The 25,657-nt window shown below is 38.0% G+C and overlaps 1 protein-coding gene across 1 annotated transcript in view; it reads right to left on the bottom strand.

Annotated features, from left to right (window-relative positions):
- The window catches only part of FSHR (follicle stimulating hormone receptor), a 189,535-nt gene that overhangs the window by 72,117 nt on the left and 91,761 nt on the right, over positions 1 to 25,657 (bottom strand). The gene's annotated exons all lie outside the window — the stretch shown is intronic.

Here is a 25,657-nt window from a genome sequence, read left to right as displayed (position 1 = left end):
CAATTAAACAATTTTTTTCAACAAGAAGAAAATTAGACCCAGAAGAAACAAATAGAGTTTAAGAAGCAAAGTCTCTGGCAAGTAATAGTAATATTAAATTCTTATACAGTTAAAAATAATACTAGGTTTTGGCTGGGCACAGTGGCTCACGCCTGTAATCCCAGCACTTTTGGAGGCTGAGGTGGGCGGATCATGAGGTCAGGAGATAGACACCATCCTGGCTAACACGCTGAAACCCTGTCTCTACTAAAAATACAAAAAATTAGCCAGCGTGGTGGCAGGTGCCTGTAGTCCCAGCTACTCAGGAGGCTGAGGCAGGGGAATGGTGTGAACCTGGGAGGTGGAACTTGCAGTGAGCCAAGATCAAGTCACTGCACTCCAGCCTGGGCGACAGAGCAAGACTGTCTCCAAACAAACAAACAAATAAATAAATGAATAAATAATACTAGTTTTGAGGAATTTAAAAACAAGATACAACTAAAACACTGAACAAAAACGACATAGAAAATTGCAAGAGGGAGACTAGAATGAAAGCATTCTAAGACTCTCATGTTGTTCAGATAGAACAAAGTGACACTGATTAATTTTGAGACTTCATAAATATATTTCTAAGAATTACAAAGTAACTATAACATAATATGAATAGAACATGTAACTTCCAGAACAATAGAGAAGGAGAAAAGGAGGGCTAAAGAAATTGTAATGATAACATTTCAAGCCCTAACAGGAAAGATGTTATTGTACATGTGTTTGTGAACATGTGTGCATATGTGCTGGATGAGGATGTCTTCTGAGTCTTCAAAAAATATTCCATGAGGCCCTGTACATGTCCTAACTAAATCTAAAGTACAGTTTTCACACATCCACAGACTCAGAATGACTTTTTTTTTTTTTTCTTACAGGTTATTTTGTTGCAGCAAGTGCAAATATACATGTTGCTGCACTCAACAGATTCTTTTTCTGTGGGAAACCAGGCTGCAGATGCCTCTAGGGACCCTTTTACATATTTGTTTTCTGGCCAGGTTTTAAAGAAGCCCAGAGTCTTTCTTTTTCTTGTGTTACAAAGCTTGTATTCTGAAGATGTGATGTCTTTTACATTGATTTCTCTCTGATGATATTCAACATCCGTTGACTACAATGATAACATATCACAGAGTCCCTTTCAGAAAAGTCTCCATATGCAGCACTGTCTAAACTCAGCCTTCGTGGAGGAGGGCACAGAGCAGTACACAAAGAGCAACAGTGCTCTACGTTCTTGTTATCTTTCCAAAATGATTAACAAAAATTTACTTTTCTCATCAAAGTGTCTTCTTGGTGATTTTTTTTTTTTTTTTTTTTTTTTTTTACTCGGCAAGGCTTTTGGCTCAGACTAGAGGTGACATGTTCCTCGCAGGCTTCTCCTTTTTTCCAAACTGGTAGCTGACAGTCATGTGTGAGTTCTGCTTTCCTTGATCTCTGAATTCTTCCTTGTTTCTTTTACTATTTTAATGGCCATCAGTTTCCTCTAAAACATTTTGTAGGTCTATAGTTAAGTGAAAAAAGTTGGTTATAAAAGAGCATGTGTAATACAATTTTGTTATATGTGTAAGTAGAAAAATAGTTGTGGAAAGCTGTTCATCAAAATATTAACCATGGATGTCTTATGGTGGAATTACGTAAAATTTTTATTCTTTATAACTTTCTACATTGGTGATTTTTTTCTATAGCAGGCATGTATTACTTTCATAATCATAAAAAAGTCCTATCTTAATTGTGAAAAACAAAATCTGAAGCATTTCCAAAAGAGGCAGCATTCCTGAATCCACAACTTGGAGAGTCTACAGGTTATCAAAGGAAGGCATACAGTGAATACACAGAGGTGTTCTGTGAAACAGTGTGTATACTGGAGTTTGCTGTGCTACTTGAAAATCAAATTTGATGTCTACTTTGTTTTTCCTATTCAACTGCAATCAGGTTTATTTTAGAAAAAGGCCTGGTGAAGTATTTTAGAAAAAGGCCTGGTGAAGTGTTTTAGAGGTGGCCATGGAGATATTGTGAGATGGTTGGACCAGCATAGACTTCTATCTTGTAGACTATGTACCTCAGACCAGAGGAGTGAGCTTTCTTAGAAGAGTACCTCCCTATCCTTCTAACCCTGCTCTATTTTTTCTCCCTGACCACCTCCCGAACTTATCATCTTACTTTCTATATAAGTTACTCAATTTTTTAAGAAAGGTTTATTGTTAATTTATCTGTCTCCTGTTCCAAGAATATAAACCATATGAAGGCAAGGATCTCTGTCTGTTTTGTCAATGTTGTCTGTAGCATCTAGTACACAGTAGGTGCTCTGTAAATATGTGTTGACAGTAGGAAGGAATAAATATGAAATTGTTGTCTATATGGAGAGAGGTATGGTACAGTGCAGGCAAGGCAATGGCATGAGTAGAGATAAGAAGCTAAGAAAAAGAATAGCATGGGTGTGGGGCCATGGGAAGTCTGACCTGGCAGCAGGGAGGGTCCTTGAAGATGAATAATAGCAAACAAAGTTTAGTGATTGAATGGGGAAAAGATGATAAAAGGGGCTGGAAAATAAAACAGAAGAGAATCAAAATAAGGAGTGAGCATACTCAAGGGGATGTGCTGAGAGCAGTGCAGGACTTCCTGACATGACATTAAATCAGGACTCCAGCAATGATTGATGCAGAAGCATTGATTAATTTACTGGAAAGGAAAAGTGGACACTGGTATGAGATTTGGAATAGGAATGGGAAAGATGGTTTCTTTCATTGTCAGTCTGTGATAATATTACCTGGGCTAAACATTCAGAGTTTAAAGGCTTTGCATTTGGAATTATTTTGTCTTCAAACTACCTGACAATGCAAGACAGCTATGTTCATGCAGAAACAGAACACTTAGAGAGACACAGACCTTTTTCTTCAGGCTTCTTTGAAACTCTAATTAAATGAAATGGATCTGTGCCTTGTGCTTAGCTCTGATTTTTTTCATACAGTGCATCTGGGAGGTACGCTGTGAATATGCATTTGAGTATTTTGGTGATGCTCATTTGTGATGAGTATGGATAGAAATAGAACTCACTCAGTATAAAATGTTTACATGCTACAATGAACACGCCTTTGCTGTTTCTGAAAAGAGACAGCAAACTTTTTGCTTAGCCTAGCTTCTGAGGATGACATGTCAGGGAGCTCCTCCTGCCATGCAGAAATCATGAATTATACTAGAAAATGGAAATTGTAATTAGGATAGGCAGGACCGAGACCCTGGCTTCTTTCCAGATATATGCATATCTGTTATAAGATTTCCAAGCTGCATGAAGAATTATTTTAGTCTTCATGTTGTTTGATTGATGGTCCTACAGGATTTTATTTTATGATTTCTAGATTATTCTGAGGAAGGCCCAGGATAGGTCTTGGGTCTTTCAATTCTATTGAAAGGGAGTCCGAGGAGATCTATACCAGGCAATGCATTATTTCCTTGAGATTATTCCCTTGACATCCCTACTTGAAAGGAAGAAGTTAGACTCTCTCGGCCTTAGGGAACTGCCTTCCTTTCTCAGCATGAGACATTTAAAGAAATGAAAAAAAAAGAAAACACACTGGAGAAATGGAGCAATGATAGTAGCCTAAAGTACCTTAACCAGGTTGGGTGTGATGGCTCATGTCTTTTATCCTAGCACGTTGGGAGGCCAAGGCCAGCGGATTGCCTGAGCCTAGGAGTTCGAGACCAACCTGGCAACATAGCGGGACCGTGTCTCTATAATAAATACAAAAACCAGGCCAGGCGCGGTGGCTCATGCCTGTAATCCCAGCACTTTGGGAGGCCAAGGCGGGCAGATCATGAGGTCAGGAGATCGAGACCATCCTGGCCAACACAGTGAAACCCTGTCTCGACTAAAAAAAATACAAAAAAAATTAGCCGGGTGTGGTGGCGGGCGCCTGTAGTCCCAGCTACTTGGGAGGCTGAGGCCGGCCTGTAGTCCCAGGTACTTGGGAGGCTGAGGTGGGTGAATCATCTGAGCCCAGGGAGGCTGGGGCTACAGTGAGCCGTGATTACAACCTGCCCACTAAGTACATAGCCATTCATTGTAGAAGTATTTATAGGGACATAGACAAGGAAAGTGCACATTCTTCTATATCATGTTGCATACTATAGAGTCCAGAGATGCTTTTGAAAACTTACCTTCCAATGTTTTTCTCCCCAGTGACTTAGTTCTGGGGCATTAAACGTGTGACTGGTCAGCCACCCCAGTCATTAAGGATTATTTGAAATGAGAACCAAACCAGACTAGATATCAGTGGGAGAAGGAGAAGATTTTGCATGCTAAAGAAGGAATGATAGAACAAGAGCAGAGAAACACAACGTCTTAAAACAGGATCATCAGAGCAATGGGATAAGTCTCACAAGGGGCAGGGAAAATAATTTGACAAAGGTAGGAGTCAAAGTTCAATTCCCTTAATAAAGAGTTGAAGAATTCATTGCCATTAACATTTTCTCCTCTATATAGGATGATCACAGAAACCCACATGGGTTTATATATTACTGTAGTTTTGAATTCTTTCACAGGACATAGTTTGGCTTTTAATCACTCATTAGTGAACACTGGAGCAGCAATTTCCTTTTTTCATGACTTCAAATGGTACATAGTAAGCTCTAAAGAGCCAAATGTATCTATGAGGTTTGTCATTCCTAGACTCCAGGGACAGGAGGAGGTTAGTGCTAGAGAGACAGAGGTTAATGAGGAAGGCCTGAAGATGTGGCATATTTGGTTCCATCAAACCTTTCCATTTTCATACAAATAGAGGATTGCTAAGAGGGAGAGACTAGCTATAGTGTATGTCATCCATAAACTTACTGACCAGGCACAGTGTATTATTTTATGCCTGACATTGACAACAGTTTATGAAAAAAGGAAGAATATAGCAGATCCTATAGCATTGGAAGAAGCATACCAGGACCATCCAAGATTTCCACAAATGAGCAAACCAAGCTTGAGAATAGCCATCATTCACCTGACTTCCTCTAGGGGACATCAGGAAAACACTGTTGTTTTTTCAATAGGAGCAGACTATTTCCCTTTGTGGCTTCATTCCTTTCCAAGTCTAAGGAAGGACTGAGAAATTTTACTGTATCCTCAGCAAGGAGAAGCACTTCTTAGAGCTAAGGGCTCTGGTTGCACTCAGCTATCCCAGGTATGGTTTGCCACTTCTCCTTTGTGCTTCTGACTGGGGTGGGCAGGGTAGGGGGTGGGGCAGTGGTATGCACATTTACTATTTACTCAGTATAGAAACTGAACGATTAATAATAGCCCTAAAGTGAATTTTATATGTACCCTGATTTGACTATGTAATTAGGCTGAGATAAATGGGCACCTATAAATCTGTCATTTCTCTGGTTCCCGTAAGCCAAACCTAAGTTATGTCTATTCTTTGGAGACCTCACTTGACAATGGCTCTACTAAGTCAATGACACTAAGCAATTTTAGATGTAGTTTGAATCTGTCTATTCTATACTGACTCCTGCACTATCAAGACATTGATGGACACATTCCTAGCATCTTGCCTAGAGAATCATGGATGGGGCATAAAAAAATGTTCTGATGAATTCAGATACAGTCATGCCAGTGCATGAAGCAGCTTCTTTTCTTCTATTCCTGTTTGAACGTTCAGAGCTCAGTGAGAGCCCACTATGCATAATGTGATCAAATGACAAGGATTGTGGGGGCCTGCAACCTCTTTAAGAAGACCTCAGATTCCCATTATGACTTTGAATCTGTTTTGTTAATGTCTGCCACTCGGAACACTTTCCCCTCTCTTCTTTGATAATGGATATCCTACTGTCTCCATAAAACCTTCTCTTGCTTGTCTGCCTGACATAGATCTAACTCCCACCTCTTTCAACTTCTTTGGCACCAAAGATCTGGACAGCAACATTTAGGGGTTGCTTATATTCTGGTTTATACTCTGTTTTACATGAATTCCAATTTCTATAACTACATTATAAATTTCTTGGGGGTTAGAACCAAATCCTATCTGTTCTTTTAGCTCCTAATATGGAAGACTGGCAGCGATGAATGGATAGCTAGATTGATAAAAACAGCTTAGGAGCTACTAATAAGAATGAATATGAGAATGTAAGTGATGTGCTGTTTTTTCTGATTATGTAAAGTCATAAACAGTTGGGGGACTCACATTTTCAGTTGGTGAGGAGCACCTATTTTGTTTATTACTGTTTCCTCCAGGAACCCTCTCGCCCTCCCACTTTCCCTCATTCCTTTTATACACCACACTTAAAATTGGAGGCATAACCTTGTTCAAGAATGTGCAAAAAGGGAACATGGTAATGAACTCTTGTTGCTGCTATAAACTTGATGAATGGCTTGTGGAGGAAGGGCATTAAGTGGCAATCTCAGTCCAGTGATTAGCTCTGCGGCATTCCTCCTTTGGAACTCATGTAGACCAGCGTAGATTTCATTCTGCTCTAGGTTTCCTGTGGGCTCCATCAGGTGTGCAGAAATGCTACTGGGCCTTGGCTGGAGGGGAAAGGAGCAAAGAAAGTCTTTCTGTTTTTTTTTTCCCCCCAGCACTTTTACTGCCTGCTTTCATCTCACCTCCCCCAACCCACTTCACTCACAATTTTAGCTGTGTTTGATCTAGAAGAAACCTTATGTGCTAGCTTGCCCTGCACTTTCCCTCTGACTTTTGCCCACCTCAGACTGCCAGGACATAATGGCTATATTTAGACTTGTGCTTCTTCCCTGAGATACAGATTTTCTGTCATAAGAGGGAGTGCTCAGGCTCAATTAGCCCAGATGAACCATACAATGGGCTTCTGAAACAGTTGAATGTGAATTGCATTTTTCAGTGTCCAGCTGTGTTTCCAGAGCACCAAGAGAGGGGCTTTCAGAAACTGCAACAGTACTTTTATAAGTGACTAATTGTACGAAAAACTGAGGACCATTTTAACAATTAAATGTGATCTGGCAATGACAAAGAGAATATGAAAACTGTTTTTTCCCCCCCCCATAATCTATCGTTTGGCTAATAGCAATGAATTATGTGTTTGTTCTGTGCTTTTCTCTGATTGTTTCCTGTGTATTTTATCAACAACTACACTGAAGCAGAGGCTGTGTGCCATTTCTCTTGTATCCACTACCACACAGGTCCCAACACAGGAATTGTATTTCATAGACCAGGAGCATTGGCTTCACCTGAGAGCTGGTTTAGGCAGCAGAATCTTAGGGCCCACCCAGACCTACTCAATCAGAATCTCCCAGTGATTTGTATGCACGTTAAATTTTGAAATGCTTTACGTAGGAGACATTGAACAGGAACTCATGAAGTGCTCATTGAATTTAACTAAAAGAAAAATCCTCTCTTGCGGAGACGAAATCCTGTATCTTGGCTAAGAGGTTCTGGTTGAATCTACATGTCACTAGAATGTTAATTTCAAGGGAAGGCAGAGAGAGGTAGGCAAAAACAAAAACAAAAAAAGCCAATAAGTCTAGTTGACTTAGGAAATTGTCTTTAAAAAAATGTTTTGCTGGCACAGTTTGGGTCAACTTTTATTAATGGATACGCCTTATTGGAGCATTTTCTCTTTGGCGTGGAAAAGGTCAGCTTTGCACTTGGATTTTTACTGCTTGGAATAGACATCCATCCACTTCTAAAACATCCTTTTTTTTCCCCAGTGCCAAGTGCTCAAGGCTGAGTGGGAAGTATGAGAAATGTTGAGCAAAAACATGTGCATATGAAGGTTACATACTTGGCAGAAATTTAAGGGTAATTGTTTTCTTCAGACTTGGACACACTTACTATTTTGTACTGACATGACTATAAGACTCTCAAGATCTAATTTCTTTTAATAGATGAGAGGCAACATGGCACAAAACAAAACATTGTATGGAGAAAGTGCACAGGATGTGGTGTCAGAGAAAACTCACCTACATGACTTCCTGGATGTTGATCTCAGGCCAGTTACCAAATTTCCTGAGCTTCATTTCCTTACCTGTGACATAGGCACAAATACTTGTCCCAGCTACTACTTAAAGGTTGGTATGGGAGATTAATGAGCTAATAGGTATATGAGGCATTTTGAAATTATAAAATAGGATAGCCACACAAAGATATTCATGCTACTACTACAAATAAAATGGATGATAACTCTGAATTTGTGTTTATGTATGTCCTACTTCTCTCCATTAGGAAGCAAAGTTATCATTGTCCTATATCCTATATTATCTGGGCTACATTTCTACATTCATAAATATCTCAGAATAGTAGATTAATGCATGAACTTTGGAGTAAGAATGCCTGGGTTGAAATCCTGGCTTCATCACTTATCAACTGTGTGCTGCTGATGGGCAAGTCACTTCACGACTTTGGCTTCAACCTTCTCACTGTAAGATTAGGATGATAATAAGATTCTTATCAGATAAGACAATGCATATAAAGCGGCTTAGCTCAGTTTCTGGCAAAATAATCACACAACAAATGACAGCTGTGATTATTGTTGTCGTTAAGCATTATGAGAACTCCTTGAGTGCAGGGACTGTGTATCTTCATCTTTATTGCTCACAGCATCTATCAGTGCCTACCACATAAGTTTCATCAAATCATGTCCTCATCTAATTAGCACACATTTTATAGATCAAGAAAAATTTGTTGAATCATTGATTGATGGATGGATTATGCTTCTCTTATTTGGCTTGGTCTGTCTTATAGTTGCTCACAAGCAGAACAGAGCAAACACAGCAGTGTATTTGTGTGTCAGAAGGAGCTGTACTCAGCCCGAGGAAGCTCATTAGCTCCACAAGCTTCATCCCACAGATATACAGGGACTGATGAAAGTCACAATCTTTTACTCTGTGAACCTTGATAAATCACTTGATGAATTAGGGGGTGTCATTCATCAGCCTGCACTTGTCTTGAGTATTTGACTGAAGTATATAAATCTCTTTGTTTTAAAAAGCCTCAACCAGTGATCTCAGATTTTGCCTCATATCCTTAAAGTTAGCATGGAACTTACTCTCTTTGTAGGATTGTTGTTGTTGTTTTGGGACTTGGTGCTGCAGTAAACCACTACCCTCTTTCTCCCAAATCAAATATCTGCTTTACTAAATGAAAAGTTACATCTTAACTGTTTTAACTTGGTTGGACTGAGAGGTTATATGTACATGTGGAGAGAAGCAGTAAAGGAAATTTAAAGGAAGGTATAAAAGGAGTACATTTTAAACAAATATGTCATGACTGACACCTCAGTTTTCAACATTCAGTAAAGAAAAACTTCAGTAACAAATAATAAAACAACCTGAGTTTTCCACCTGGTCAGAGAGTGAGGAGCCCATCCTCAAAAGATGGGATCTCTAAAGCACTAATGTCAGTGTGCTTACAGGACGATCATCCTGCTCTCAAATTTAAGTGTGTGTACACACAGACTTTGCAGTCCAAACAAGTAAGTCAGCCAGGATATGGTTTTTCATGTATTAAAGCAGATGTCCTTAAGCATATGTTCCACACTAATTAAAATCCTGCCATTAGCAATTCAATCCTTTGGATTGGTCATTATTCACTTTATGACTTTTACAAAAGGCAAATTTTGTTAGAGGAGCCAGTTCACAAATTCCTTAGACTTTTGATGTCAATAAATTCTTCAGATGCTGTTATCCTTACTGGGAAAGAAGAATTACGAACAAGATTTAAAAACCTGAGAGCTTGACTAAAGAAAGATGAGGTGATGGACATATTATTAGGTTGATTGTACTATCATTTCACAAATATGTACATATATCAAAACTTCAGGTTGTACAGCTTATTTATTGTTATTATTTTTTGAGATGGAGTCTTGCTTTGTTGTCTAGGCTGGGGTGCAGTGGCATGATCTCAGCTCACTGCAAACTCCGCCTCCCAGGTTCAAGTGATTCTCCTGCCTCAGCCTCCTAAGTAGCTGGGTTTACAGGTGCCCACCACCATACCCAGCTATTTTATTTTTTCTGAATTTTTAGTAGAGACGGGCTTTCACCATGTTGGCCAGGCTGGTCTCGAACTACTGACCTCAAGTGATCTGACAGTCTCAGCCTCCCAAAGTGCTGGGATTACAGGTGTGAGCCACTGTGGCCAGCCTGTACAGCTGAAATAGATACAAGTTTTGTATGTCAGTCATACCTCAAGAAGACTGGAAAGAAAAAGTTGAGGATGATAAAAAAAAAATAAAAAAAATTAAAAAGTGGTTTTCTTATACAAAAAAAAGTTGGGCTCTGAAAAATTGGGAAAGGAATCAAGAGGTGGAGACTACAAATTAATAAACTTCACCTGCCATTATTATTCCAGTGTGCCTAACCCTGTGCTGGGTGCTTTGGAGGAATATGAGAAGAGGGAAAGGGCAGGATTAGTAGTCAGTGTGTAGTCAAGCTGAGACACTATGAATGGGAAACAGAGCAAACGTGCTCTCATTATTCATACCTTGCATTTGCACTCACTTTTAACTTTTCAAAGCATGCTCACTTCCAAGTGCAAATTACATCTTTATAAAACATTTGGCATCAACAATTGCTATCTCTCTGCCCAGACTCTCTCAGAACCTCAGACCCACTGGACTGGCTAACTTCTGCTTCATTCATTTAGGCTCCTCTGGCATTTACCCCTAGCTCCTGTACTTTTCCTCTCTGCCTGTTTAACTTCTGGAATGGTTATATATAAAAACACATCTTTGGTCATTTGATTGCTGTGTAGGCTGGCCAGGGTGAATCTGAGCACTGCAGGAGAGGTTTATGAAGTGTAAGATTCAGGTAATTTATTTGTTGAAAGGTGGACAGGCAAGTAGGTCCATATTCTATTTGAATCTTTTACTGTTTAAAGCATCTTATTAAGTCATAAACAGCCCAGATGGATGCGGTTGTGATAGGCAAGGGCTAAATGAGGAAATAAAAATAAATAGTTTGTGCATTGATTGAAGCTTACCTTTATATTGCTTCTTTTTATTTTAACTCCATCTATTAAAAAGAGCTAGAAAAGTCCCCAGAGCAGAGCCACAAGGATATTTTTAACTCAAGTATTATGCTGCCTTAATTGTATCTTCACTGGATAGACAAAAATATTGAGTTACTGGCAAGGAGGAAAAAAAGAGACCAGTTCATTTTCTGGTATATCTCTGAGCACTGGCAAATGTAATTCACTGGAAGGTCTCACACATAGCTTGCTTTATCAAGGAGAGTCCAAAGGGAAAGTGTGGCTGAAGCAGAAGTTGTAAAAGGTAGATAAGATGACCTCACTTGGCTGTTGAGTAGAAAATGGAAGAAGATTGTGTTTGATAGCAAGTCAGAAATGCCTTGAGTAACCTCTGTCATATCTTAGCACCTGGGAGTCTTAGTTGCTGAATGACAGATACCAAGCAGAAGTCACTAGGACCATGAATGCTTGGAACATCAAATGGCCAAGAGGGTGGAGGATATCAGAGAGGAAAGATGTAAATGAGGGCATATCTGTGCTCTCCCAAGCAAGGGAGCACCTATGACATACATCTTCATTATTATAAGCTTATTAGCTCACAGTGGGCCTCTCACTTGCATTCTTCTTGTATTTTCTTCCTTATAATCCCTTTCAGTCAAGGCAACCGCACTCTGTCCTCATGGATAAAGCATAAGTGACTGAAGTGTGAAGAGTTATTATGAGTATAGGGTTGGGGACATCTATAAAATTACAAATCTCAAGAACTCTGCTTTCTTTACCAGACTCATATAGCCCCTACTCTAATATATAAGAAGAAATAAAAACTAAACCCAAATGAAAGAAGCAAAAAATCCAAACATAAATACAAAGCTAATGAATTATTCCCTTTCTGATCTGGGCAGTTCTTAGATATTGTAGAGTTTATTTTAAGGACACACCTAGCAAGTTAAAAATAGGGAGACTTAATGGAAACACTAAAACCACATCAACCCAAAAAGTGACAAGAAAAGAGCTTCTTGTGTTCTTCGTTGAAGCAATAAATACAACAAAAATAGTTATTTTCAGAATATTTATGGAGAACAGGAAATGAATGACATAAGGACTTTCACCTTCTAGACACTAACTCATGTTTAACCTTGGTCAATAATAACAACTTAATTGGCCCAAATCTTACATTTCCCAACTGATGACTAAATTAATTTGCAACTTAACAGCCAGCTTAGTTTGCAAGCCCTTGTACTAAAGCTACTCTTAGCAGGAACTTTACCCAGAAATGAGTTTGCAGGCTGGAACTTGAAAGCAAAATAGCTCCAAGAAGAGGTTTCCTTCACTCTGTGACTATAGGAGTAGAAAATGACTCTAGGTTCTGGTTTGTGACAGTTCCAGGGTCTTAGGCACAGACATCCTTTCCTCTAATAACAAATGTTACCAAAGGAAGCTAATAGCTTTAATTTTCCTGTCAATCCCTCTTTTACTTTAGTAGGAACATGTAGGAAAATGGTAGATTCCAACTAAAAGGAGCCTTGTGTAGCAGAAAGGACCAGACTACCTTGGGTTTAAATCTTAGCTTCACCACATAAGGATCCTCTGAGGTTGCTTGGCTTCTTACCTTTTGTGAACGTCAGTATCCCTGTCTCTAAAGTGTGGATTAACTGAGATGTAGTACTTAGAACACCTGTCCCAGAATAGGTGTGGAATAATTGCTGATTTTAAAAATCAACTTTGTTGAAGTATAATTTGACAAATAATAAAATGCATTCATTTTAGCTCTTCCATCTGTTACTACTACCACAATCAAAATATAAAATATCTTCACCACGTTAAAAAAGTTTCCTTGTCTGCCTTCCCAGACAATCCCTATCACCACCCCGGGAACTAAGCAACTGCTAATCTTTCTGTTACCATAGATTAGATTTTCTTCTTTTTTTGAGTTTCATATAAATAGAATCATATGGTATACCTTCTGTGTCTGGCTTTTTGCTTACTATAATGCTTTTAAGAGACTTAACCATGTTGTTTTACGTATTAGCAGTGTATTCTTTTTTATTACTGTTCAGTATTAAATTGTGTGGTTATCATACCATTTGTTTACCCATTGGCCTGCTGATGGATATTTGAGTGATTTTCTGTTTGGGACTATTATGAATAAATCTGTTATGAACATTCTTGCAGTCTGTGTGTGGAAATACATGTATTTATTTCTATTGGGTCAATATAAGAAACTGACAAATTCTTTACCAAAGAGGTTGTACAATTTTAAATTCTCACTAAGGGCGTATGAGAGTTCCAGTTGCTCCACAGCCTCACCAGTAACCTAGTATTATCAGCTTTTAATTTTGCCCATTTTAGTGCGTATGTAATAGTATTTCATCATGGTTTTAAATTGCATTTTGCTAATGATTAATGATGAGCATCTTTTCATATGCTTATTGCTCATTCATGTATCTTTTTTTGTGAAGTATCTGTTCAGATATTTTGCCCATTTTAAATTAGATTGTGTGTCTACTTATTTTTTACTTTTTTATGTATAGAAAGATATATTATTGATACAAGTCCTTCTTCAGATAGATGTATTGCAAATATTTTCTCTCATTATGTGGTTTGGTTGTCATTTTCTTGATAGTGTCTTTTCTTTACATTTTTTAATTGTCTTTTGAAAAGCAGAAGTTTTTTCTTTCAATGAAGTCCAAAATAACACTTTTATTTTATGCTTAATGTGTTCTACTTAAGGAATCTTTGCCTATCCCGTGATTGTAAAATATTTTCTCCTAACAGTTTTAAAATGTTAGTTTTTGCATTTAAGTCAATTATCCACTTAAAGTTAAATTTTGTGTATAACATGAGGTAAGGTTTGGGGTTTATTGTTTTCCCCATATGGATACAAAGTTGATTCAGCATAATTTTTGGAAAAAAACTATTCTTTCCCTGTTGAATTCTATAATACAAACTTTTTCGGGATATAGATGATGAGAGAACATTTCCTAACTCATTTTATAATACAGGTAGAACAAAATCAAACGACAAGAAAATAAGCATGCAAACTAATATTGCTACAAATATAGATAAAGCATTTTAAACAAAGTATTAGCAAATCAAAATTTGCGTATATGGACAATTTTTAACAAATACAAATCGGATTATGTCATTTCGTTGCTCAAAACATCCCATTTAATCCTAATCACACTAAATATGACACCAAACTATGTCCCCATGGTCTATCAGGTACTATATGACCTCACTCCCAGCTTCCTCTTTGATCTTATGTCCTGCCAACCTCCTCTTTGTTTTATTCTTCTCCAGCTACAACATGTAGATACACTTTACATGCATGCTCATGAATGTTCTTTGTACAAATTGGATTCTGACTAAATTATCATCTACCTCAGTGTCTTTCAACCTAGATGTACATTAGAATCATCAAGGGAGCTTTAAAAAATGATTAATGCTTAGACCTCACCCTGGACAAATGGAATAAAAATCTCTGGAAATGATATTTGGGCATGTACATTATTTTTAAAGTTCTCCAGGGGATTCTAAAGTGCAATCTAAGAAGAGAACCACTCAACGTCATTTCCTTGTTATTCCCAGAGACTCAAATCCCCTCTTCCCATTCCGAGATCTAACCAGTCTAACATTGGCCTTTCATTTTTTTTACCAGGAGCCAGTATAATCATCAGCCTCTCCTTTTTGCTTTGAGTAAGTGGGACTCAAGGCTGCTTTGCCCATTAACTCTCAGAATCACAGAAGGTTGGCTTAGGAAGGAACTTAACTCATGTAACAAGGAGGTGCTCAGAGGGGCAAAGCTGAGTGGAACCCAAATTTTCTAGCACTTTTGCAGTTACAGTTTTAGTTACCTGATTTACTTCCTTTCCTTTTATCTGTGCTGAGTGAGCCTGAAGAACTGAGAATTGGGAAGATCCTCAACTTTTTTAATGTGCTTGCAACAATTCTCATTCAATAAATCTTTTTCTCTAAAAGTCCCTCTGTTAAGTTAACTTTTCTTTCCTCAGTAATCTGGGGGTGGAGGCTGGAGTGTCAGACTAGTGTTCTCATTTTTATATGCAAATAAATCACTCGATTATATTTTTTGTCCTTATGTTATCATGAATATTTCAAATGAATTTTATGTGGTTCATATTTATGGTTTGGGAGCTATTTCATATTTTGGCTTATTGCCGCCTCATCTGCATATACCATATCTCAGCTGATGTTGATTGGTCTCATTTACATATTCATCATGCTCCTATTTCCAAAGATATTTTGTTATAAACTAGCTTTCCCCCCACCTCCAGTGTTATAATAACACATAGATGTGTTTTTAAATTGAACTCATTTCCATACATAATTTTTCTGGTTACCATAAATCACCACATTGTCACCTACTCCCCCCACCCTATTCAATGTAATCTTCACACTTTATACCAAGCTGACATATGGCTCCGAAGTAATTAAAGACAATGTAAACAGTTTACAGTGCACTTTGCAAAGCCACTTCACATTGCAGAGAGTTTAATGGTTTCTTTTTTTCCCCCAACAAGTCTCAAAGCAATGAAGAATAGGGAGGTTTGAGATAGTGATACCGATAAAAGCTAAGGTGTGAATAGTGGACATTTCATTTCTAATGGAGAAACTTCCTGGTTCTTAAAACAAACAAACAGAATGGTCCTTTCCCTGTTGACTTCTGATAGAAGTAGAGGAGGCTGGGTTAAACTGGGCTAATAAATGAGGAAGACTCATCAGCAACGGTTGGGGAATTTTTTCCCAATCATTTTAACAAGAGGATGGGGGTAAGAAATAAATTCATCAAATGCCAGTGTTGTGCCAGATACTGAGATTGAGTATAAAGGGCCTTGACAACTCTTTGAAATAGACCTTAGTATTAACATTGTTCCAGATTAGGGAGATGAGGATTAGAGAGGTTGAAACACTTGTACAACATAGAGACAGATCTAAAGAGAGAAGAAAGTAAAGATGTGTGAACTCAGCATCTCTGCAGACTAGTCTAGTTCCATGTAGGTGAGGTGCATTCTATTCTGCAATATCTTTTTCTATTGCTTACCCATTGTGTGACCTTAGACACAGAATTTGATCTATTTAAGCCTGTTTCCTTATCTATAACATAGCACTAACAATGTTACCTATCTCCTGTGCGACTGGGAGGATGAAAAAGTGATGAATGTAGCTCTGTGGGTGGACCCCAGCAAGCATGCTCCCAGGTCAACCTAGTAGTTGTGTGCCCATGTCTTGGCCGAAGGAATAGCCCACAGATTGCTGCTGGCAGACATGCCTCCAAGCCTGGCTAAGCAGGCTTGCACCCACATCCTAAATCTAAGAAACAGCCCCAGAATCCATCCAAAGAAGACACACACACCCACCCACATCAGCCAATAGCCCATCCAACCATGTCCAAGGCCTACACAACATCCCTGTGGGCCACCCCAAGAAGACATACCCCCAGGCCAGCCAAGTCGCTATGTGCCTACATCTGGACCTGAGATATATCCCCAGGTAGGCATGCTCTCAAGCCAGTGGAGCACCCATGCCCCCATGTCTTCGGTCAGAATAACAGCCACATTGCCCCAACCCCAGTGAGCCAGACCCTGAGTTGGCCAACTCACTGTGTGCACACTGTGTGTACCTGTGACCTGACAAACAGTCTAGCAAGCCTACCCCTAGTAAAGCCACAGCACAACAACTGCAGACTCTCTCAGCTTAGGCTGCTGAGACACTTACAAACATTACTAGCATGGATTACAGCAAAAGAAATGACACAGATACTATGCTGTTGTATCCACCTAGAATCAAAGTCAAAGGACCTCACCAAAATAACACCCCATGACTCATCCAAATGAATGTCTTTTCTTATAAAACCTACTTCATAAAATTGGAAGAGGTGACTGACCAGATGCATAAAAATCAATGTAGGGATACATCAAAGATGAAATAGCAAGGAAACATGACACCTTAAAGGAACACAATGATTCTCCAGTCACAGACCCTAATTATAAAGAAATATATAAAATGCCAGAAAAAGAATTGAAAATAAGAATTAAGGAAACTCAGTGAGATACAAGAGAATACAGATAGACAATTTAATCAAATCAGGAAAACAACGCATAACTTGAATGAGAAATTTGGCAAAGCAATAGCACAAAAAAGAGCCAAACAGAAATCTTACAGCTTAAGAAGTCAGTAAGATATAAAAGGAACCAGTTGAGAGCTTCAATAACAGATTGACCAAGCAGAAGAAAAAAATATCTGAACTTGAAGATAGATCTTTTGAAAGAGCACAGGCAACAATAAATAAATAATAAACAGTGATGAAGAAAGTCTACAGAATTTATGAGGCATAGTTAACCAAATAAATATTCATATTATAGGAATTTCAGAAGAGAAAGGAAAAGGCATAAAAAGCATATTTAATAAAATAATAGCTGAAATTTTCTCATGTCTTGGGAGAGAGATGAACATCCAGATCCAGGAAGCTCAAAAAAAAAAAAAAAAAAAAAAAAAACCCAAACAACAACAACAACAACAAAAAAAACAACCCAAATAGAGTCAACCCCAAAAGTCCTTTCCAAGGCACATTACAGTCAAATAGTCAAAAGTCAAAGAAAAAGAGAAACTTTTAAAAACAGGAAGAGAAAAGCCTCAAGTCACACATTAAAAAATCCACATTGGATGAAGAGTAGACTTCTTAGCACAAACCCTACAGGCCAGGGGAGAATAGGATGATATATTCAAAGTAAGATTACTAAAAGAAAAAAGCTGCAAGACAAGAATACTATACCCAGCAAAGCTACATTTCAGAAATGAAGGAGAAATAAAATATTTCATGGACAAGAAAAAAAAATAAGGGAGTTGATCACAACTAGATATGCCAAAAGGAGTATTACATCTGGAAGTAAAAGGACGGAAACCAACATCATGACAACATGCAAAACTCTAAAACTCACTTTTAGAACTGATACACAAAAGACAAAGAGAAAGGAATCAAGCCTATCACTACAGAAAACCACCTAATTGCAATAACTAAAAATAAGAGAGGAAGTAAGAAACAAACGATACACAAAACAAGCAGAAAACAATTAATGGCAGGAGTAAGTCCTCACCTATTAATAATCTTGAATGTAAATAGATTAAATTCCCCATTTAAAACATACAGACTGGTGAAAGAGATTTTTTGAAAGACCCAAATATATGCTGCCTACAAGAAACTTACTTTACCTGTAAAGATACATAGACTGAAAGTGAAGGGATTGAAGAAAGATATTCCTTATAAACAAAACCCAAAAGTGAGCAGGAATAGCTATACTTACATCAGAAAAACAGACTTAAGTTTAAAGATGTAGAAAGAGACACAAATTAACATTATAAAATAATAAAAGGATCAATTCAGCAAGAAATCATTAAAATTGGAATATATATATATATATATATATATGTATATATATTTTTACCCAACACCAGAGCCCACAGATATAAAAAGCAAATATTATTAGACCTAAAGGGAGAGATAGACCACAATGCATTAGTAGTTGGAGACTTCAACACCCCACTCTCAGCATTGGAGAGATTGTTTAGAGTGAAAATCAGCAAAGAAACATTGGATTTAAACTGCACCACAGACCAAACAAACACTTACAGAACATTTCATCCACCAGCTGCAGAATACACATTCTTATCATCAGCAAATGAAACACTTTTCAGAATTGGCCATATTGTTAGGACAATAAACAAGTCTCAAAAAATTCAAAAAAATATCAAAATTATATCAGCTACCTTATAATACCACAATGGAATAAACCTAGAAATCAATAACAAGAGAAACATTTGAAAGCATACACCACATGGAAATTAAACAGCACATTTCTGAATGATCAATGGGTAAAGAGGAAATGAAGAATAAAATTTAAATCTTTCTTAAAACAAATGAAAATGAAAACACAAAATACCAAAACCTGTGGGACAGAGCAAAAGCAGAATTAAGAGGCAAGTTTATAGCATTAACCCCCCATATGAAAAGACAAGAAAGATTTCCCAGCCTCAAATAAACCAATTAACAGTGCAACTCAAGGAACTAAAAAAGCAAGAACGAACCGCACCAAAAATTAGTAGAACAGAAAAATAATAAATATCAGAGCAGAAATAAATGAAATTAACAGTAAAATAACACGAGATCAATGAAATAAAAAGTTGCTTTTCTGAAATGATAAGCCAAATGAACAAACCATTAGCTAGACTAAGAAGAAAAGGGAGAATTCTCAAATAAAATCAGAAATGAAAAACATATACAATCACAGTAGCAGTAGTAGTAACATTGCAGTGGTTACCAAAAATATACAAAGGATCATTAAAGATTGCTATGAACAAGTATACACCAATAAATTTGAAAACCTGGATACATTCCTAGACATACACAACCCACCAAGATTGAACCAAGAATAAATAGAAAGTCTGAATAGACCAATAATAAGCAAAAAGTTTGAACAGGTAATTGAAAATCTCCCAGTAAAGAAAAGCCCAGGACCAGATGGCTTCACCACTGAATTCTACAGAACCTTTGGAAAATAATTAATACCGATTTTTCTCAAACTGTTCTAAAAATTGAAACAGAGGGAACTCTTTCTAACCCATTCTCATAGGCCAGCATTGCTCAGATACCAGACAAGGACATAACAACAACAACAACAACAACAACAACAACAACAACAAAAAATAGGCCAATATTCCTGATGAGGACAGATGCAAAAATCCACAACAAAATCCTAGTAATCCAAAACCAATAAGACATCAAAGAGATAATACAAGAGAATTAAGTGGGATTTATCTGAGAAATGCAAGAATGTTTTAACATATGCAAATTTGTAAACACGATACATTACAGCAACAGAGTGAAGGACAAAATTCATATGGCCATGTCAATAAATATAGAAGAAGCATTTGGTAAAATTTAACATGCTTTCATGATAAAAACTCTCAATTAGGTACAGAAGGAAAGTACCTCATCACAATAAAGGCCATATATGACAGACCTTCAGCTAATATCATATGGACTGAGGGAAAGCCGAAAACTTTTTCTCTTAAGAACTGGAATAATACAATAATTTCCACCATCACCACTCTTATTCAACATAGTATTGAAAGTTCAAACCAGAGCAATTAGGCAAGAGGAAGAAATGAAGGGCATCCAAATTTGAAAAGAGGAAGTCAAATTGTCCCTGTTTTCAAATGACATATATACAGAAAAACTGGCCAGGCACAATGGTTCATGCTTGTAATCCCAGCACTTTGGAAGGCTGAGGCAGGCGGATCATGAGGTCAGGAGATTGAGACCATCCTGTTCAACATGGTGAAACCCTGTCTCTATTAAAATACAAAAAATTAGCTAGGCATGGTGACACATGCCTGTAGTCCCAACTACTCGGGAGGCTGAGGCAGGGAAATCGCTGGAACCAGGGGGCAGTGGTTGCAGTGAGCAGAGATCATGCCACTGTACTCCAGCTTGGTGACAGAGTAATACTCTGTCTCCATATCCCCCTCCCACCAAAAAACAAAACCAAACAAAAAAAAACCAACCTTTAAGACTGATAAATTCAGTTAAGTCGAAGGATACAAAATCAACCAACAAAAATCAGTAGCATGTCTATCCACTAGCAATAAACTAGTTGAAAAAAAAAAAAGAAGGCCATTCCATTTACAAAATCTACAAAACAAAACAAAACCCCAGGAATAAATTTAACTCAGGAGGAAAAAGGCCTTTACAGGGGAAACCACAAAACATTCAGGAGATAAATTTAAAAGGATACAAACCAATGGAAAAATATACCAATCTCATGGATGTGAAGAATTAATATTGTTAAAATGACCTTACTAACTAAAGCAATCTAAAGATTCAATGCAATTACTATCAAAGTACCAATGCAGTTCTAGGCACAGTGGCCCATACTTGGAACTCCAGCACTTCGGGTGATTGGTGCAGAATGATCACTTGATTCCAGGAGTTCAGGACCAGGCTGGACAACATAGTGCCCATCTATTTAAGAAAATAAAAAAAATAGCTGAGTATGGTGGCACACACCTGTAGTACTAGTTACTTCGGAGGCTAAGGTAGGAAGGAAGATTGCTTGAGCCCAGGAGTTTGAGGCTGCAGTGAGCCATGATCACACTCCTGCCTAAGACCTTGTCTCTAAAAATTAAAAAAAAATGTAAAAAGCCAACAACAATGCTGTCATTCACAGAAACAGAAAAAAATTATTTAGGCTTGTTTGGGAGGATTTGCTCGGTCTTTTGCCACTGTACCCTGCTTTGAGAAAATCATATCTTGGAAAAACCCTAAATTAAACCAGCTTAATATGAACTGAGTGTTTGCAGTAACAAAAGTTTTCTCTTTTTTTTTTTTTTTTGAGACGGAAGTCTTGCTCTTTCGCCCAGGCCGGACCGCAGTGGCACAAGCTCGGCTCACTGCAAGCTCTGCCTCCCGGGTTCATGCCATTCTCCTGCCTCAGCCTCCTGAGTAGCTGGGACTATAGGCGGCCGCCACTGCGCCCTGCTAATTTTTTATATTTTCAGTAGAGACGGGATTTCACCGTATTAGCCAGGATGGTCTCGATATCCTGACCTCGTGATCTGCCCGCCTCAGCCTCCTAAAGTGCTGGGATTACAGGCGTGAGCCACCGCGCCCAGCCAAGTCTTCTGTTTTCAAAGGAAATCTTCATCAGTGCTGTAAATATGTCAAAGACCTATTTGCACTCTGATGTTTCTTGTAGCACTATCCACAATAGCCAAGGTATGGAATCAACTTACATGTTCACAAATAAAGAAATGGATAAAGAAAATGCTATGTATATTATATATAATATATATATATGTATGTGACACACACAATGGAATACTATTTAGTGACGAAAGGGAGCAAAATTCTATCATTCACAGCAACATAGATAATCTTGGAGGATATTATATTAAGTGAAATAGGCACAGAAAGGGAAATACTACATGTTCTCATTCATACGTGGAAGCTAACAAATTTGACCTCAAAGAAGCAGAGAGTAGAATAGTGGTTATTGGAGGCAGGGAAGTCTATGTGGGAGGGGGTACCCAAATATTGGTTAATAGATATAAAAGTACAGCAAAATAGGAGGAATAAGTTCTAATGTTTTATAGCACTATAGGGCAACTATAATTAACAACAATTTGCTGTGTATTTTCAAATATGTAGAAGAGCAGATTTTGAATGTTTCTGAAACAGATGATAAATATATGAGGTGTGAGATATGATCATTACCGAATGTATATATGTATCAAAATAGTACACTATATTCAATTATTTTACAATTATTTTGTGTTGCAATTATTATAAATATGTACAATTATGTGTCAATCAAAAATTATAAAAGAAAAAAGGAAAAACTGTGGAACAATAACAAAAAGAAAAAAGTGGTAAGGCATGAGGAGTTGTGTGTGTGTGTGTGTGTGTGCGCGCGCATGCCTGGTGGGGCAAATATGGAAGATGACATCATTTATGAATTTAGAAAATGTTACTCTATGATGAAAAAGGATGAGGGAGAGGGAAGATAATGCTGGTAAATGGGGACAGCACAAGCTGAAGGCTGTTGTAGTTACACAAGTGCTCTGGTTTAAATGTTTTTTTCCTCCCCAAATTTCCTATTCAAACTCAATCTCCACTCCAACTTTGGGAAATGTGGCCTTTTGAGAGTGGTTTAGGGCCCACACCACAAGGGCCCCATCCTTATGAAGAGATTAATGTTGCCATTTAAAAGGGCTTTTGGGAGTGGGTTCTCTCTCTTCTGCCATGTAGGGACATGTTTGTCCCCTTTTGCCCTTCCACCTTCCACCATGTGAGGACTCAGCAAGAAAGCCCTCACCAGATGCTGGAGCCTTGATTTTGGACTTTCAAGTCTCCATAACTGTGAGAAAATAAATTTCTGTTCCTTGTAAATTATCTAGTCTGCAGTATTTTCTTATAGCAGCACAAATGGACTAAGATACCAAGGAAAGATTGTGGTAGCTGGAGAAAGGGATTAGTGGATAGGTTAGAGGTGTAACAAGAAGGTAAAAACAACAGGATCTGGTGTTATACTTCAGTATGAAGTTTCTAAATTCTGATCTTGGCTTTAAAGAATAGTCAAGGGATCTGAGAAACTGTAAATTCTGAGTACAATCTGATAAATGTGCTGTTAATATTATGAATACAGGGTTATGGTTTGGAAGAACTTGGAAAGTTCTGGAAAAGCTCTGTAGAAAAGTAAGCTTTTCATCTGGTCCCTGAATGACAAGCAGGATTTTATGAAGTGAAATTTTAGACAGAGGGACAGTATCTACATAAGAACAGTGTGAAAGTATATTTTGTTCCTTTGTTTATTTGTTGATTCATTCCCCTGCAATTATTTTTGATCCCTTTATGTGCCAGACATTGTCCAAAGAACAAGCTGTCACATTCTAAATATGCAATATGATGTCTGGTAATAATAGTGCTTGGGGAATAGAAAATTGTTCCACCTGGTGAGAGTGTAAGGTACACAGTACATATGGTGGGAGATCAAGGGTTTTGATTCCTGTGCCAGGAACTTATGACTTAAGTCTGTAGCGAGAAGGATCCCTAGAAGTTCTTCTGCAAGAGAATTTGAACGGTGCAAGTCTGGCAGCAGAGTGGCAGGAAGATTGGAGCTGGGATAGGCATAGAAGCTTCATACAGTAGGCTATGTAGTGCTGATGAGACTTTGGGTCTAATAGCAACAGGAATGAGAAGAGGGCTGGATATCAGAGTACATCTGAGAGGCAGTCAGTAGGACTGGAAGAGCACCTTGGCATAAGGGATAGAGAATGCACCCGAGTCAAGGGAGACTGGATTTTCCTTGTTTGGGAACCTGGGCAGATGGTGACATTATTCACTGGGCAACATGGGAAGATGAGAAATTTAAAAATAAAGATAAGCTAGTTCTGAATATGTTGAATTTCAGGTATTTGCAGTTCACTCAAATTTAGATGTTTAGGCATCTTTCCAATTCAAAACAAGAATTATGGCCTCACAAGAGAGGTGGAGGTTGCAGATGAAAGTTTAGGAACCCTGGTAATAAGACATTATCTGACAACTGGTCATTTGAGGGTAGAGCTAGAAGAAAAGAAAATGGCCAAAAATAGAGCCCTAGAATACCTAAATTTTTGAAGGGCAGTTGAAGAACAAGAGAGATGAAGAGAACTGGATATGGAGCAATCTGGGAGGTTAATAGGGAGGCAGGAGAGTGTGGTATCCCAGAAGTTAAGTGGGGAAAGGGCATTGAGGAGAATGACATTAATGATTAATGAAATTTAAAGACTACATATAAGGTAAGTAGAAGAGGATAAAGTAGAAGTCATTGTATCTTGTAGCGATGGTATTTTTGAGATCTTCAATAGAATAATTTAATAGTGTTGAAGAATTTTTGGCCAAATAGTGAGTGGGCAGGCTAAGAAGTGATTGAAAAGAGAGGATAGAGAGGTAGTGAATGTAGGCAACTCTTTCAACACAGTGGTCTTGATGGGGAAGAGAGAAAAAGGTAGCATAATAGGAAGGTAGAATTTATACAGAAAACTTTTCTTTTATTCTTTCCAATATGGATAGGTGAAAGTTGGTCACATGTGCAGAATGAATGAAAAGGACTTTGTGATTTGCGGAGAGGGAGATACTGAAGAAAAAGCCAATATTTATTAAGTTCAGGAAACTGATTAACAACTAGAAGAACACAAGTGAAGGAGATAAGTCTGGAAAGGAGATGAGAACTTCTTGGTGACCAAGAGTGTAAGGTGAGACAATGGACAAAGGTGAGCACAGAGACTGAGGAATACCCAAGTCTCCTCAGGTTCAGTTGAGTGCTGGGCCCTCTGCTAGAAAATGCTTTGAAGCCTTTTGGTATATATAAAAAAAAGACCAATTTTATTTTGGCATATCACTGTGTCAGTTCAGGCTGATTAATGAAGACATGAGGTAAAAATGTACAACCGTGTCTGGGCAAGTTGTGTTACTGAGCCAGCTGCTGTGTCTCTTGGATTGTTGCTCTGTCAGCTCAGCTCAACCATTCATATCGTCACAGGAAGGTCTTGCTTGAGGCTGAATACCCAATGAGGGGTCATTCATTGCTGGATTAAACTTGATTAAAGTAGCTTATTTGTGACATCTGAAATGTCTGTCTTTAGAATTCTATGAACTTATAGTGATGTTTAGGGACACAGGGATATCCAATAGTCATTTCGTCTACGTTAACTCCAGGCAAGGGAATGGTGAATTCATCCAGGAATACATCTTGAGCACAAAGCTCGCCAACTCTACTGTTTCCCTGGTTTCCTTGGTGAACTCTGTTCAGGTTTGTGTCCCCATCTTCTAATCCCTGTGATAGTTGAATGTCCTCAGTGAGGTAAACCCGGAAGATTACAGGTCTTAAATTGGGCTCTCCTCCAACATGGGGATAGAAATTGGAAATCACATAAGCCCCTTTTAAAAACTCCTCTCTTAATACACAGAGGAGGAAACCAAGGCCTTGAAAGGTAAAATGCTTTAATCAAGGTTATGCAGTAATTTTATATTAAAACTAACACTGAAACCAGGATTCTGACCACCCTCCTTTAAGCAGGTGGCTTAATTGCTGGAACATAATGACATCTTCTATACTTTGTGATTCTTTTGTTAATGGGTTCCTTTTTTGCTTCTTCAAACTCCA

Source organism: Macaca fascicularis, chromosome 13 (genome assembly GCF_037993035.2).
Source record: "Macaca fascicularis isolate 582-1 chromosome 13, T2T-MFA8v1.1".
NCBI lineage: Eukaryota > Metazoa > Chordata > Mammalia > Primates > Cercopithecidae > Macaca > Macaca fascicularis.
Note: the sequence above shows the minus strand (reverse complement) of the source record. Positions and strands in the feature narration are given on the sequence as shown.